This window comes from Miniopterus schreibersii, assembly GCF_964146895.1.
Source record: "Miniopterus schreibersii genome assembly, chromosome: 18".
Taxonomy (NCBI): domain Eukaryota; kingdom Metazoa; phylum Chordata; class Mammalia; order Chiroptera; family Miniopteridae; genus Miniopterus; species Miniopterus schreibersii.
In genome coordinates, this window is record NC_138121.1 from 240826 (window position 1) to 257370 (window position 16545).

General features: G+C 45.7%; 1 protein-coding gene across 8 annotated transcripts in view; it reads left to right on the forward strand.

The window, feature by feature from the left end:
- Positions 1-103: 103 nt before the first annotated feature.
- ZNF329 (zinc finger protein 329) overlaps positions 104-16545 on the forward strand; it is a 25129-nt gene continuing 8687 nt past the window's right edge. For 3 of the 8 annotated variants that reach the window (XM_081119888.1, XM_081119892.1, XM_081119894.1), the window contains exons 1-2: positions 10933-11174; positions 13542-13672. The gene's annotated coding sequence lies outside the window, so the exon portion shown is untranslated. Of the gene's footprint in view, positions 240-10136; positions 11175-11214; positions 11312-13541; positions 13673-16545 lie in introns of those variants that run through there. The other 5 variants (XM_081119893.1, XM_081119891.1, XR_013997601.1 and 2 more) reach the window with 5 other exon arrangements.

Consider the following 16545-nt stretch of genomic DNA (forward strand, 5'->3'; position numbering starts at 1 on the left):
CCAGACACCCCCGCGGCGCGCCGCGCCCAGACGCTCGCAGGCGGCGGCCATCTTGTCTGGCCAACTCTGGGCGGCCGGCGAAGCCAGGAAGAGGGCCCTCACTCATGTTCCTCCCCTGCCCAGCCGGGCAAGGGGAGACCGCAGGCCAGGCCGCAAAGCCCCAACCCCTGGGTGGGCGGTGGCACAGGCCGGGAGACAGCGGTGCCCAGCCGGGAGGGTGTCCACGCGTAGGGCGAAGAGTAAGCTGGACAAAGAGAAGCAGCGGGGGAGAAGACTGCCGGAAGTGCTGAGTGGGTTAGAGATTGACGGTGGGAGGCGGAACTACTTATGAAGCCGTTGGGGGAGGATAAAAGGCGAGTAGGCCCGGAAGTGTTGGGGCCGCGGCTTCCTGCCGCCGAGACTCCAAATGAAGATGGGTGGGGCGGGAAAAGGGCGGGCTGTCTGTTGGGGGCGGGGCTAATGTCCTCCCAGTTCTTGGGATTGGAGGAGGGGCTGGCAGAAAGCTTGGGGGCGGGACTATGGTCTACCTCGTTCCCGGAAGAGGGAGAGACGAGATTGACGTGAGTGCGTGGGCGGTGCTTCTACCTGTGCGCGCCAGCCTAATGGAGGCCAAGGGGGCGGGGCTGAGGGGGCAGCACTGGGCTGGAGGCGTGACTAAAACCAGCCGAGGTCTCGCGGGCTTTCCAGTGTGTCCATCAAGCGGGGGGAGGGAGGAAGGGGGGGGCAGGCCTAAAGGTCTGGTGGTGTGGGGGGGAGGGCAGGATTCGTTGTGACCTAGGCACTGGGTTTGGGGAGGGTGGGTCGTGTCAAAGGTAAACCAGATCTGCATAGACGTTAAAGCGGTGAAAATATGTTTTACTCGCTAGAAGTATTGTAACAGGGGAAGAGACTTCGTTATAGAACCTATTCTGAATACATCCAGAACAAGTGGTGTTTATTGACAAGGAGCAAGTTGTACTGGGACCAGGTGCTGCCTGGGGGCGGGGCGGGGGGGTTGTTGGTCTATAGAAAGTTAGAAGAGGAGACTTAAGTCTTTCGGGGAGGTTGAGGGGATTCTGGCTGAACTCACCTAACAGGATTCTTGATAGAGGCAAGCCAGGGCGAGCGCATGTCACCTGGGGGACATAGTGAGAATGAGGAGTTTGGTCAGATATCAAGGGTAGGGAATTTTATTTTTTAATGTGTTCTTATTGATTTGAGAGAGAGGAAGGGAGAGGGAGAGAAAAGCATCCATGAAGGAGAAACATCAACATCAATGGACTACCTCCCGCACGCCCCCTATTGGGGATCAAGCCATAAATCCTGGCATGTGCGCCAACTGGGAATCCAACTGGTGACCTCTTGGTGCATGGGTCCAGGCTCAACCTCTGCACCACTCTGGCCAGGCAAGGGTGGGGAATTCTTGATAAACTGACTTAGCAAGATTCTTGCTAAAACTGGATTCCAGCCCAAGCCAGTTTGGCTCAGTGGTTAGAGCGTTGGCCCACAGACTGAAAGGTTGAGGGTTCAATTGCAGTCAAGGGCACATACCTCAGTTGCAGGTTGGATCTCTCATTGGGGCGCGTGCAGGAGGCAGCCAATCGATGTGTCTCTCTCACATTGATGTTTCCCTCTCTTCCCCTCTCTCCCTTCCATTCTCTCTAATAAAAAAATCAGTGGAAGAAATATCCTTAGGTGAGGATTAACAAAAACACAAGGGCATTTGTGATAACACTGGGCTCATAAGTAATCCAGGATAATTTTCCCATCTCAAGATCCTTAATTACATCTCTAAGGTCTCTTTTACCCTGTAAGATAACACATTCACCAGCTCCAGGCATTAGGATGTGTGCATCTTTGGAGAGCCATTATTCTACTTGCCACAGGGGAGGAATAATATCTCTTCAGAAGCTGTCTTTCTCATAACTTCTGCAGATCCCAGTTGTCCAGGATTAATGTCCCATTGTGTCCCAGTAGTCCATGTCCTCACTGTGAGAAAAAGCTGGGAAAAGTGGCTGGTATTTTGACACCTGTAGAGGGAGCTGGGCCCTGCACAATGATGGAGGGTGGCACAGCCACCCACAGTGGCTGGCACACAAATCTGCTTGAGTGAAGCTTGTCTGCCCAGAGGCCTCTCCTCAAGTTATAAGGCCACATGCCCAGTCAGAGAGCCACTGGTGCTGGAAGTTTGTGGGTTTACTACCAGCAGAGACCTGGAACTGAATGGAGTCTCAGCCTCAAGGAAGCAGAAGGAAATGGGGATCCTGGGAGAGGGTTCGTTGGTAGTGCTGGGAAGGAAACATTACATGGACTATGAGGAGAGCAAGAGCTCTCCCTCCCTTGGGTCTAGGAGGAAAGCCAGCATTTTAGAGGATGCTCATAAAGGCAGAAGGTCCTCAGGGTTCATGTGTGGGAACTTACCCCTCTCCCTTTCCCCAGAACGCTCCACATATCCATTTGGGCAGCTATGGGTAAGGTTGTCTCCAGAACCCAGCTTTTTGAGAGATTTTGCTAGAAGCTTGTGAGGTTTGCATCATCCTTGGGAGTATGGACACTTCACCAGGCTGTGGTACATCATTTCAGTCCTGCCTGGACACTGGCTATGTCCCTAGATGTGTGAAAATGTACACAACTCTATGATGCTTGTCTTAAAGTTAATAGTAGAATTCCACCTATGAAACTTTGGTGAGTTAATGTAAAGCTCTATGATTTGTTTGAAAGGACAGCATTTGGGTTATGCAGGGGAAAAATGGATGGTATGTTTTTCAGCTTTCTTCTATGAATACTATATTATTATATATAGATTGATTCCCATGATACTAAAAGATGAATGATCTCTGCATGACACTTCAAATTTGGTGGTTCTCTAGTTCATATATGATGTAAAACAATGCTGTTGTCCTTGATAACATTTGCATTTTGTTACTTAGGGCAATCATTTATTTTTTGTTTTTAAAACTCACTCAAGGATACTTTTTCCATTGCTTTTCAAAGAAAGTGGAAGAGTGAGAGAGAGAGAGAGAAACATTGATGTGAGAGAGACACAGATTGGTTGCCTCCTGCACTCATCCTAACGGGCTGGGGATGGAGCCTATAACTGAGGAATCTGCCCTTGGCCTGAATCAAACCCAGGACCCTTTAATCCAAGGGCTGACGCTCTAACCACTGAGCAAAACCAGCTAGGGCTTTATTTTTATCATTTTTTAAAAATATGTTTCTATTGATTTCAGAGAGAGGAAGGGAGAGGGAGAGAAAGATAGAAACATCGATGATGAGAGCCATTGATGGCTGCCTCCTGCACACCCCCTACTGGGGATCAAGCCTGCAACCCAGGCATGTGCCCTGACTGGGAATTGAACCGTGACTTTCTGGTTCATAGGTCGATGCTCAACCACGGAGCCATGCTGGCTGGGCTGATTTTTATTTTTATCCTCACCTGAGGATATGTTCTGTTGATGTTTTTTAGAGAGAGATAAAGGGGGAGAGAGAAAGAAGCATCAATGTGAGAGAGAATCATCAATTGGCTGCCCTTGTAAGCGCCCCAACCCAGGATTGAACTGAAACCTGGTATGTGTGCTGATCAGGACTTGAACCAACAACCTTTTTGGTGTATGGGATGATGCTCCAACTGAGCCACTCTGCTAGGGCTAGGGCTGTAATTTCTATGAGACATTGTCCATCAGTCCTAGACCCCTGAGTCCCATTAAATTGTGTTTCTCTGGCAAATCAAGGGCATATCTAGAGCATAACTGCTCATACCTGCTCATCTGTGATTGCAGGGAGCAACAGTGCAAAGTCTTATTACATTCAGATACCTGTGGATCAGAAATAACACGTGGATTCCACCTCCTTTGTGGTTTATTTCTGATGTCAAATAAAATGGAATTTCAACCAACAGCTTTGCCATAAAAAGAGCCATAAAGTGTGGACACCCCTGAAGGCTTTTCCACATCGACTGCATGTATAGGGGTTTTCCCAGTATGAGTTCTCTGATGTTGCATCATAAGTGCTGAGCTATGTTTAATGTGTTTCCCACAATGCCACATCCGTAGTTTTCACAGACTACATCCATAGGCTTCTCTCAGGTTTGAATTCTGTCATACTGAGTAAGGAAGAAGAAAAGTCTGAGACCTTTCCCTGAATGCTTACATTGTAGGGTTTCTCTCCTTTATAGTCTTAGATGGAAAGCAGTTTCTCCTAGAAAATAATGTCTTGAATTCACTGCAAATATAGTTTCTCATAAGTGTAAATTCTCTCATACTTAGAAAGGGATAATTTGTGCCTTTACATTTGTAGGGTTGTTCTAAATGAGTTTTGAAACGTACCAAAAGGTAATCTTTCTCCAAGAATATCGCACGCTCAACACATTGGTAAGATTTGTCTCCTGAGTAAATTAGTTCATAGTTAAAAGGGTTCAGCTCTGTCCAGATTTCTCTACACCATTATATCATCTCTCGAGTATGGCTTCTCTGATGTTACTGTATCGTGGAAGAAGGATTGAGTTCTAATTAACTTTTTCCCCAAATTAATTATTCTTTCTGCCTCTGTCCTGAATCAGTGTTTCCTCAAGGGCCATATATTCCACCATCTCTCCTGGTTCTCCTGATGCTGCTTTAAGTGGGCCTCACATTCGTGGCCTTAGCCAAATGTGGAAGGATATAGTTCATTGCTTATGAATCTGTTTCCAGAACAGCATATGGTTCTAAGAGAAATGTAGTTCTTTTTGGTTAACTCTGCTTTTCATTCTAATTTCTCAGCCTGGAAAATGAAACATACAATTTTAAAATATATATATATATCTTTATTGATTTCAGAGAGAAGAAGGGAGAGAGAGAAATATAGAAACATCAATGATGAGAGTCATTGATCGGCTGCCTCCTGCACGCCCTACTGTTCCTACTCGGGACTGAGCCCACAACCTGGGCATGTGCCCTGACCGGGAATCGAACTGCCGTCTCCTGGATCCTAGTTCGATGCTCAACTGCTGAGCCACACCTGGCTGGGCAACATACAATTTTAAGTGTTTGCCAAAAAAATAATGAAGTTAAGTGAGGAAGCACACCTGAAGCATGTAGATTTGTTTTCAGATCTGCCCTACAATAAGTAGTTAACAGTGAACAGAACTCTCCTTTTCCAGATGCTCTTGGGGACCCCAGTTCTTTGGGGTCTGGTTCTGAGCCCTCTTCTCTCTCCTGCCTGTGTTATCATTTCCATTCCCCTGGATTCAAACACCATCTGAACATTGGTGAATTGTTGTTCTGTTGCTACATCCCAGATTTTTTTTCCTGAGGATTGAATACATTCAGCTGCCTACTGGGCTTCTCTGCTTATTCTACAATCACAACCTGTCAAAATTGAATACTAATTCCATGTCCCCACCTGCTCTTACACCAGCTTTTCCCTACTAGTGCTGGCATCACCATCAACCCAGTGGCTAAGGACACCTCCACCATCATTTGAATTGTAGATTTTGAGTCCACCTTACATATACATTGAATCAATCTTTTTTTTCTGTTGCCCTGTTCTACCTGGAGTCACTGCAATGCTTTCACTGCCATTCATGCTGTTCACACCACTCTCAACACTCACCCAGAGCAATCCTTCAGAAATGTAAACCAGATCATGTCATTTTCCTGCTTAAACTCAAGTGATGGTTTCACATTGCTGTTAAGTAAAATTTTTTTGTAGAATATCCACCTCTACTTGCTGATGGCTACATACAGGAAATACCATGTCTCTTTCTCTCTTTAGGCCCAGCATCTGGCATGGGAAAGCCATGACTATTTGTTGACAGATTGCCCAAGGTCACTTGCTTCCCTCACCACTTCACTCTTGCCTGCTATGTAGATGACTTCCAAGTCAAGATTATTAACGCCCAACTTCCAAACTTGTCCCACACAGCAGGCAGTGAGCTTCCAAGGATGTAAATCAGATCATGTCACTCTACAGAGTAACTGCACCCCTGGTGGCTTCTTACTGCATTTACAATGAAGCCTAAACTCCTAATTAGGGCCTACAAGGTCTAGTGCTTCTGAGCCTTGCCCTTTTCTCACCCATCACTCATCCATCTACTTCACCACCTGCCATCAGTTTCTTCCTTTTAAAAAAATTGCAGGAGATCGAGGTTCGATTCCTGGCACATGCCCGGGTTGCGGGCTGCAGCCGATCAATGACTCATCATTGATGTTTCTATCTCTCTCCCTCTCTGAAAGCAATAAAGATATATTTAAAAAAGAAATAAAAATAGCCCGGACGGGCGTGGCTCAGCGGTTGAGCGTTGACCTGGGATCCAGGCGATCGGGGTTCGATTCCCAGTCAGGGCACATGCCCGGGTTGTGGGCTCGATCAATGACTCTCTCATCATTGATGTTTGTATTTCTCTCTCTCCCTCTCCTTTCCTCTCTCTGAAATCAATAAAGATATTAAAATAAATAAATAAATAAAAAAAAATATTGCAGTTGACGTACATTATTATACTAGTTTCAGGTATATAAGACAGTGATTAGACATTTATGTATCTTACAAAGTGATAAGTCCAGTATCCATTTGACATCATACATAGCTATTACAATATTATTGATTATATTCCCTGTGTTGTACTTTACATCCCCGTGACTTTTTATAAATGCCAGTTTGTACCTCTTAATCTCACCACCTTTTCACCCATCAGCCCAGCCCCCTCTCATCTTCAGGCTTTTTAAAAAAATATGTTTTTATTGATTTTAGAGGGAGGGTGAGGGAGAGAGAGATACATCGATGAGAGAGAAACATCAATCAGCTGCCTCTTGCATGCTCCCTACAGGGGATCGAGCCTGCAACCTGGGCATGTGCCCTGACAGAATTGAACCTGGCACCTCCTGGTGCACAGAACCACACTCAACCAATTGAACCACACTTGCCTGGTACTTCTTCAGTTTCTTGATAGCACCAAATTCTTTCCACCTCAGATCCTTTGCTAGTGCTTCTCCTTCTGCCGAAATGCTCTTTCCCAGCTCATCATATACTGGCTCCTTCTCAATGCTTGAGATGCGAGATTTAAGTGGACCTGTTCCAAGAGGTTTTCTTGGATTGTGTAGTGGGATCAGTAATAGCTTCCCAAAGATGTTCAGGTACCAATCAGCAGAGCCTGAGAATACATGACTGCACATGACAAGGGACTTTGCAGAAGTGATTAAGGTAAGGATCTTGAGATGAAGCAATTGTCCTGGATTATCTTGGGCGTGTGCGGGGGGGACATAATCACAATGGTCCTTAAAAGTGTAAGAGGAACGCAGAAGAGTCAGAACCAGAGAAGGCATTTTGATGATGGAATCAGGTTGGAGTGATTCAGGGTCATGAACCAAGCAATGTGAGTGGCCTCCAGAAGCTGCAAAAGGCTCCCCCTAGAGCCTCCAGGAGGGACTAGCCTACTTTAGACTCCTGACCTCCAAATCTGTAAGATAGTATATTTGTGTTTTTCGCCACTAAGTCTGTGGTAATTTATGTTTTTTTTAAACCTCATCCAAGGATATGTTTCTTACTGATTTTTAGAGCGAGAGGAAGGGGGAGAGAGAAATATCGATTTGTTGTTCCACTTATTTATGTATTCATTGGTTGCTGCTTTTATGTGTCCTGACCAGAGATTGAACCCACAACCTTGGTACATTGGGACGACTGAGCAGCTTGGCTAGGGCCTGGGCTGGTATTATACACTTGGGGATCATCAGCAACAGTAAATCTGAAAAAAACCCGAGACACCAGAAGGTTTGGAGAGGAGAATGGTACAAGTAGAGAAGTTCAATTATGGAAGAGACCTAGTGTGAGGAGGGGCACAGCAGGGGCAGATGGTGACTTTCTGTTCCAAGCGTGAGGCATTTCGGCATTCATGGACTCCTCCCTAAAAAAAATACAAAATAATATATTTTACAACTACATTGATATAAATCCAGACAGTGATATTCACTTTACTCTTCTAATTTTAAAACAAATGATACCATTTTTGTGGATCCTTAAAGGTATCATGTGCCCTGGGCACTGTGCCTTCTGTGCCCGATGACGTCTGGGAACTTAAAGAACAGAAGGCACACACACACTAAGGGGCTAGACCCTCATGGAGCTGGGGGAGGGAGGGCAGTTAGATGAGGCTCCTTCCCAGATTCCCCTTCAAAGAGGGACCTGCTCTCAGCTGTGGGCACCTTCTGGAGCCAAGATCATGCTCTTCCCAGTAGTCTATAAACACCAAGCAAGGCCATGAAAGGCTCAAAGAGTGTCCCTGCTGGTGAGTGTGGGTGATAGTGGCCTTCCTCACATGCAGGTGGGAGAAGTATAGATATAGGTTTCATAATGTGTAACTAAAACTATTTAAAATGTTCATACTATGCCCTGGCTAGGTAGCTCATTTAGAGAGTTCTCCCGATACGTCAAGTTTTCAGGTTCAATCTCCAGTCAGGGCCTATACAAGAATTAACCAATGAATACACAAGTAAGTGCAAGAAAAAATCGATCGATCTCTCTAAAAAAAATAAAATTAATAAAATGTTCATACTATCCTCTCTAGTATTTAGGAATTTCACTTCTAGCAGTATTTCCTATAAGTCCCTTAGCAACAATAGCAAATTTGCATTGAAGGTTTAGTGTGCCCAGAGCAAATCTATTACTGGGTTCCTGAAAAGAGGCATTCCAAAGGTATGTTAATCTAGATGTACAGAAACAAATCCAGTATTAGAAAAAAATATTTCTTATTAGTAAATACAGTCCTCACACAGCCCTCTATTTATTCTGATGTTCAAATAATGAAGATGAGTTTTAGAGAGTTGAAGACTTTTGTCTTAAGTTATGGAGTTAGAAAGCATCTGTGCTAATCTGAAGCAGAATCTGTCTGAATCCACAGTGACTGTTTTAAGGAAAAAATTGTTACTAATCCTCACCTGAGGATATTTTTTCCATTACTTTCCAGAGAGAGTGGAAAGGAGGAAGGGTGGGGGTAGAGAAAGAGGGAAAGAGAAACATCAACGTGAGAGAGACACATAGATTGGTTGCCTCCCTCATGCAACCTGACCAGGGCCAGGGATTGAACCTAAAACCCAGGTAGTTACTTGCCCTTGACCAGGAATCAAACCTGTGATCTTTCAGTGCTCAGGTTGGATCCTAGGCCCTGGTGGGCGCTAGTGCAGGAGGCAACCAATTGATGGGTCTCTCACATCAATGTCTCTCTCCCCCCATCCCTCCCACCCTCCCTTCCACTCTCTAAAAAAAAAATCAATGAAAAAATATCCTCCGGTGAGGATTAACAAAAACAATGACACACACACACCCCACACCCAATAATGGATATGTGGACAGTGACAAAGCACATATTGTCAAACGTTAAGTGTCTTTATCTAGGGGCTGGGTACAAAGTTCTGTTCAGGTTTCTGAACATTTGAAAATGTCCTTAATAGAATGTTAAGGAAAACTAATCCAATAAATGGAATATTTTTTAAGGTTGCATTTTTGACTGAGGATATTACTTATCCCTTATTAGTTTCTCGATAAATAATCCATTGATTTTTCCTTATATTAAAGAAAAATACTCTAGACTTAGCAGGGCGATCACTTCATAAGTTATATAAATACCTAATCACTATGCTACACACCTAAAAGTATAAAATATTGTATGCCAACTGTAATTGAAAATTAAAGAAAATTAAAATATCCTCATAAGAATAAGGTGGCTCTAAGTAAATTTCAGTCAAGGGATAAATAGTCCTCTACCGCCCCCTATAGGCCATGGTCGGTGCTCCACGTACAACTTCAAAGTGTGAAGCCAGAGCTACCGCAGCAGCAAACCGGTGGGAGCCCGCATTCCCGATAGTCACTCGGGAGATGTTACAGATATTTAAGGAATCAGTTTCTTGCTTTGTGAACTCCAGGCTACATCAGGTCACATGTCTTCAAGCTGAAACCAAAAGAGCCTGGAAATTGAACTTTAAGACTAGAAGAGCTCAGCGGGGAGGGGCTCACCCGCTGAGCCTCGACCTAGGCTCGAGGCGATCGGGTTGGATTCCCCGTCAGGGCACATGCCCCCGTGCGGGCTCTATCCCCAGTCAGGGGCGTGCAGCAGGCAGCCAATCAATGACTCTCATCACTGATGTTTCTCTCTCTTCCCCTCTCCCTTCCTCTCTCTGAAATCAATAAAGACATATTAAAAACCTAGAAGAAGATGCAGTAGACGCTCACCTTCCGTTTTGCCTCGGGGAAGGCGGGGGCCCGGGAAGAGGCCGCCAACCCAGCGCGGGAGCGCTCCCCCTGAAGCTGTCACCCAGGTTCCTGGCGCATTTGCTGCAGTTCGCTGTGACTTTTCATTGACAGTAGAAACCCATCTTGAAACAATTAGAAAGTCCTCATGTAGATGCAAATTAAAGAAAATGAGCACGGCTTTACCCAAGATGAATTATTTCCGTGGCTGAAACAAGAACTGGCAGAGAACGTACTCAAGTGGCAAGAACGAGAAAATGAAGTTTCCTCTGAATAAACAGGATTTATATCACCTGCTTTACCTTTTACTTCTAAAGCTCATGTCCAAACTGTAAACGGCCACACGACTGGGCCGTTTTTGCGGAACTACGTGTAGCTACGTGACGCCCGCCTCCCGCCGATGGCGGCCCCGGCTTTCAGGCTCGCTGGGCGCCCCTGCGCTGAAACGCTCGGACACCGCGTTCACTAAGGCCTAGGCTGTCCTTTGTTTTCGTGTGTTTTCATTCCACTTTTCAATAAAACTCATTAAGATTAACAAAGAAGTGTGACGGTGGCAGGCCCTCGTCGCTGGAGCCCGCGGACGCGCTTTCCCTCCCTCGGGTCGCTCGGGAGCCAGGCCGGGACCCTTCCCGAGCGCCCTCGGACCTGACGTCCGGGCCCGCTGTCCGCCCCCTTGCGGTCGCTAGAGGGCGCTGTGGGCCAGGCTAAGGCGACCCGGGGGAGCGGTGCAGCCGGAGTCCTTCCGGTGCAGGCTGAGCCGATTACAGCCCCTCTCCCGCGGCCTGCAGCCGAAGTCTCCGAACAGGGGACAAGAACAATTGCCTCAGAATCCCGAAAACTAAACAATAGGCCCCTCGCCACGCTGGGCGCGGCGGCGCCTCCGGGGACTCGCACATCCGGGGCTGGGCGCGCGCACGCGCACTTGCGCGAACATGGCCGCCGCCGCCCCCGCCGCAGCCGCTGCCGCCTGCCGGCCCCAGGTGAGTCCCGCCGCGCCCCTCGGCCTTCGGAGTGTCAGTTTCCCCCCGCGGGGAGCGTCTGCCGGTCCCGGTGGGTCGTGAGCGGCGCGTGGCGGGCAGGTCTGAGGCGGCACTGGGCGCGTCGGCTCGCAGGGCGGGTGAGGACGCCCCCGGCGCGGGAGCCTGTTTCCGGGCTGAGGCCGCCCCGCCCGCCTCCTTACCCTCGCGTGCCCGGCCGGTCCGCGCGGTTTCAGCCCGTCCCTCCTCAGGGGCCGTTTCGCGTCTGCCTCCCTGGGGCCCGTGCGGGCCGGAGCGGGCCGGGGCTGCGGGCCGCCGGCGGGGGGCTGGGCCTCGGCGCCTGTGACCCGTGACCCGGGCGGTTTCCCACGGGCCCGCCGGCGCCCCTGTTCGCCCCCCAGCACCTGGTGTCTGCCAAGCCAGCCGGGTGCGGCTCCCGGGGCGGGCCGCGGGGCTTCCCCGTTTGGTGGCCGGTTCGCTCTTCTCTCCCTGGGCTCTAGCGGTTCGCTTCCTTAGCTCCTTCCCCCAGGAGGCCGTGGTAGAGTTTTCATGCGGGTAGAAAGTGGAAATCCTCCCTCGGCCTTGTACCGGCCCAGTAACATCTCGGTATTCGCTCTGTCCTATTTGGCCTGTCCTTTCTTGTCCCGTCCGTTGAGTCTTCTTTGGGAAACATTTAAATTAAGTGGCAGGTACCATTACATTTCCCTCAGATGCCTCACCGTGCTTAACGGCAATTAGAGTTCAATACCATTTATAAAAAAAACTTTAAGAGACTATTACTTTTGAGAGAGAAGAACATCAATTTGTTGTTCCACTTATTTATGCATTCTTTGATTGACTAGAGTTTATTACTTTTTATAAATTTTGAGGCAAAATTGAGGTACAGATCTGCATTGTACTACTGGATGAGTATTGATAGATGCCACCAAACGCTCAAAGTTATCACCACCCCAGAAAGATCACTTACCCTTTCACAATTTAAAAAATTTGGTTGTTAGGCACTTAGGCTTGTGAAAATGTTTTCAATACCAAATCTTTGGTTTATTTCCCCCACAGCAAGTAACTCTCCTCCATCCTATGGCTTGTTTTCTCTCCCTTCTCAGCCAACTTTTAAAATTTTATTTTTTATTTTTCAGTTACAGTTGACATTCAATGTGATGTTAGTTTAAGGTGTATAGCGTAGTGGTTAGCCATTTATATAATTTATGAAGTGATCCCCTTGATAAATCTAGTACCCATTTGGCACTGTACATAGTTATTACAATATTATTATTATATTTAATAGTGAAGTGTTAAACACTGTATTATTATCAGTATTTTTTAATCCTCATCCAAAGATATGTTTTACTGATTTTGTACAACCACTGATGGAACTCGAAACCTAGGTATGTGTCCTGACCTGGAAGTGAACCCGAAACCTTTCAGTGGGCCACACTCCCACCAACTGAGCCACACTACCCAGGGCTTAAAATAATTATTGATAGATTTGTAGTTGCTGTCATTTTATTATTTATATTCTTTCTTTTTAAAGAAGACCCTTTAACATTTCTTGTAATACTGGTTTGGTGATGAAGAACACCGTTAGTTTTTTCTTGTTTGGGACCAACTTTTGATTTTGAAACGTGTCACACCTACAGAAAAGTTGCAGGACTAGTTCAATGAACACTCGTAAAACCATTCTCAAATTTACACTTTGCCACAAAAGCTTTATTTTTCTTTTCTCCCTGCCTCAAACACATATATACACACATTCTTTATATATTTTACACACACACACACACACATACACACCCCCAAAAGATAAAAGGTTGATTATTCACATAATGAGACAGTCTTGGGAAAGCAGTGTAGCCTTCTCAAGGTAATCCAAAAATAGCCTGAGAGAGCAGGAAAAGAGACTGGCTGGGCTTTTATTGTGATCAGAGTGTGGAGCCGGGATGAGGGTGGCCTTGCCTTGCTTGGGGCTTTCATGGTTTGAACTTTCTGCCAACTCCAAGGAGAAAGTATTCAGGCTTTCTCCTTAGCTCGCCTAGATGTGGGGTGAAAGGAGGAGAAGGGAGTTGGGGGGCGGTGCTTGAAAGCTGTCAGCAGTCAGTCATTAAAAATGGAGTCAGACTTCATCTAATTGGTAGTCAGGTGGGTGACTTTTTGTTAGGACAGGGGTAAAGTTGGTGGCAAACTATTTTTGTTAAAGCATTATTTATGCATATACGCACAACCGAAGGACCCAGACAGTGGTGGGGAGAGGGTCTGGGGAGGGGGGTGGGACGGGGTGGAGTGGGTCATTGGGGAGAAAAAGGGACATCTGTAATATTTTTTAAAAAAATGAATGCATTATTTGAACAAGTAAACATTGTGTTTGGTTCACAGAGATGGCAGGAACTGTGCAGATGGTCTCGTACAGTTGAGGTTTGGCAACCATTGATGTCAAACATTCAGAGACTGAGCCTAAGTGGGTTTCTCTGCAGAGTCTTGGAGTCTGGGGATAAAGTCCTTCAGAGGTGAGTGCCTGGGAAAGGAATTCTACACATCCTATAAAACTGTTACTTCATGAAGTCTTAAGGTACCAGAATTGGCCCAGCTGGCGTGGCTCAGTGGTTGTCAACCCATGAAACAGGAGATCACTGTTTAATTCCTGGTCAGGGCACATGCCTGGGTTGTGGGCTTGACCCCCCAGTAGGGAGCGTGCAGGAGGCAGCGAGACACTGACTCTCATCATTGATGTTTCTATCTCTTTCTCCCTCTCCTTTCCTCTCTCTGAAATCAATAAAAACATACTGAAAAAGAAAAAAAGGTACCAGAAAAAATCGTGCCAGGTGGGGTCTAGACCAGTGGTTATGACCCTGACAGACTCAATACCTGCTTACTTTTTTTAATGCACTTTTATTGAAATATAATTCACAAACTATACAGTTCACCATCTTAAAGTTTAAAATTCGCTGGTTTTGAGTATATTCACTAGGTGGTTTATCCATTACCAATAACAGTTTTAGAATAATTCTATAATCCCCAAAATGAAAGCCTGTGCTCATTAGTCACTCCTCATCTCCTCTGTCTCTTTCAGCCCTAAGCAGTCACTAATCTACTTTCTGTCTTTGCATTTGCATATTCTAGACTTCATATAAGTGGAAATACAATATATAGTCTTTTTTAAAAAAATGTGAGCATAATTAAAAAAAAGTTATTGATTTTAGAGAGAGAGGAAGGGAGAGGGATAGAGAGATAGAAACATTGATGAGAGAGAAACATCAACCGGCTGCCTCTTGCATGACCCCTAGTGGAGATTGAGCCTGCAACCCAGGCATGTGCCCTCATCGGGAATCAAACTGCTGACTTCTGGTGCATGGGATCATGCTCAACCAACTTAGCCACACTGGCCAGGGCTACTGCTGCATTTTATTGTGTGTTTTTTTATCCTCACCCGAGGATATTTTTTCCATTGCTTTTCAGAGACAGTGGAAAGCGCGGGGGCAGGGTCGGGGGGACACAGAGAGAGACATTGATGTGAGAGAGACACACGATTGGTTGCCTCTGGCTTGTGTGCTGACCAGGGCCAGGGATTGAGCCTGCAACCAAGGTACATGCCCTTGGCCAGAATCTAACGCAGGATCCTTCAGTCCTCAGGCTGGCACTCTAACCACTGACCCAAACAGGCTAGGGCTGGCTTTGATTTAAATGCACATTCATCATTTCCTTTGGGGTTGGAGTCCTGAAAAACAACTTCTCTAATTTTTATTTATTTTATTTTATTTATTTTATTTTATTTTCTGATTTTAGACAGAAAGGAAGGGAGGAGGGAGAGAGAGAGAAAGAGAAATATCAATTTGCTGTTCCACTTATTGATGCATTCATTGTTTTGATTCTTGTATGACTTCTCATCAGAGATCAAACCCGATACCTTGGGATAGTAGGACAACATTTTAACCAACTGAGCTACCCAGCCAGAGCTTAACTCTTGAACAATAAGATATCAGACAGTATTTTTCCTCAGCATTTTGAAAGTAATCTCCCATTACCTGTGGTTTTCTATTTTGCTATGGAGGGGTCCATCATGATACTTTTCATTCCTTCACCATTGGCCTGTCTTTTCCCTGCTGGCCTTTAAGACTGCCTCCTTGGTATAGAATGATGTATACTTATGCTCAGGACTTATGCTTTCTGAGTCTAAGATGTCAGCAGGTGGTTCACTGGGTGCAGGGATGTGCCCATTTTATGTTTCAGTGGCTGCTACCAGATCACTAAGTGGCCTCACCATTCTCAGTGTCCACCAGTTCTTCCTGCATGACTTGTCCAAGCTTTATATTTTCACACTCTTACTTTTTAAATAAAAAAATTTGATTTTATAGAGAGGAAAAGAGAGAGAGAAACATCAGTTTGTTGCTTCACTTATTTATGCATTCATTGTTTGATTCTTGTGTATGCCTTGATTGGGGGTCGGACCCACAACCTTGGCATATCGGAGTTGACACTGTAACCTACTGAGTCACCTGTTTTACAAGGGCCCTTGTTTTACTTTTATTCATATGAAATGTGTATATTTTGTGTTCTTAAAGTTGCAGTTTGGCCCTGACTGGTGTGGCTCTGAGGTTGAGGCATCATCCTGTGCACCAAAGGGTTGCAGGTTTGATTCCTAGTCAGGGCACATGCCCAGGTTGTGGGTTGATCCTTCATCAGGGAGTGTATGAGAGGCAGCCAATTGATGTTTCTCTGTCACATTGTTTCTCCCTCTTCCTTCTTCTCTAAAACCAACAAAAATATGTTGGGTGAAGATTTTTTAAAAAGCTGCAGTTTGTAATTGCGTGAAGCTGGGAATGAGCAGATATCACTGTTTTCAGAGCATTTCTATTTTCTCTCTGTGAAGTGCTTCTTTGTATCCTTTACCCTTTTTTTCTTTTCTCTTGAAAATTTTTTTAGATCTAGTCACTGTTCCTTTGTCTCTTTTATATATTATGATGTTGCATCTCCACCTGCCATTTGTATTTTGATTCTTATTGTGTCTTTGGTGTGTGAACATTTTTAATATCAGAGTTGTTAATTCTTATCTGTGTGATTTTTCTTGTTAAGCCCTGTTGATCCAGGAGTGCCCCATTCATGAAGGGATCCTGCATAACTTATGTATATATATATATGTGTATATATGTATTCATGTATTTATTTATTTTGATCTTGAGAGACAGAGGAAGGGAGAAGGAGAGAGCGAGAGAGAGAAATGTTGATGTCAGAGTGAAACATCCATAGATTGCCCCTCACATGCACCTCAATTGGGGATCAAACTCACAACCTAGGTGTGTGTCTTGACTGGGAATTGAACCCACCACCTTTCGGTGTATGGGACGACACTTCAACCAACTGAGCCATACTAGCCAGGGCTATC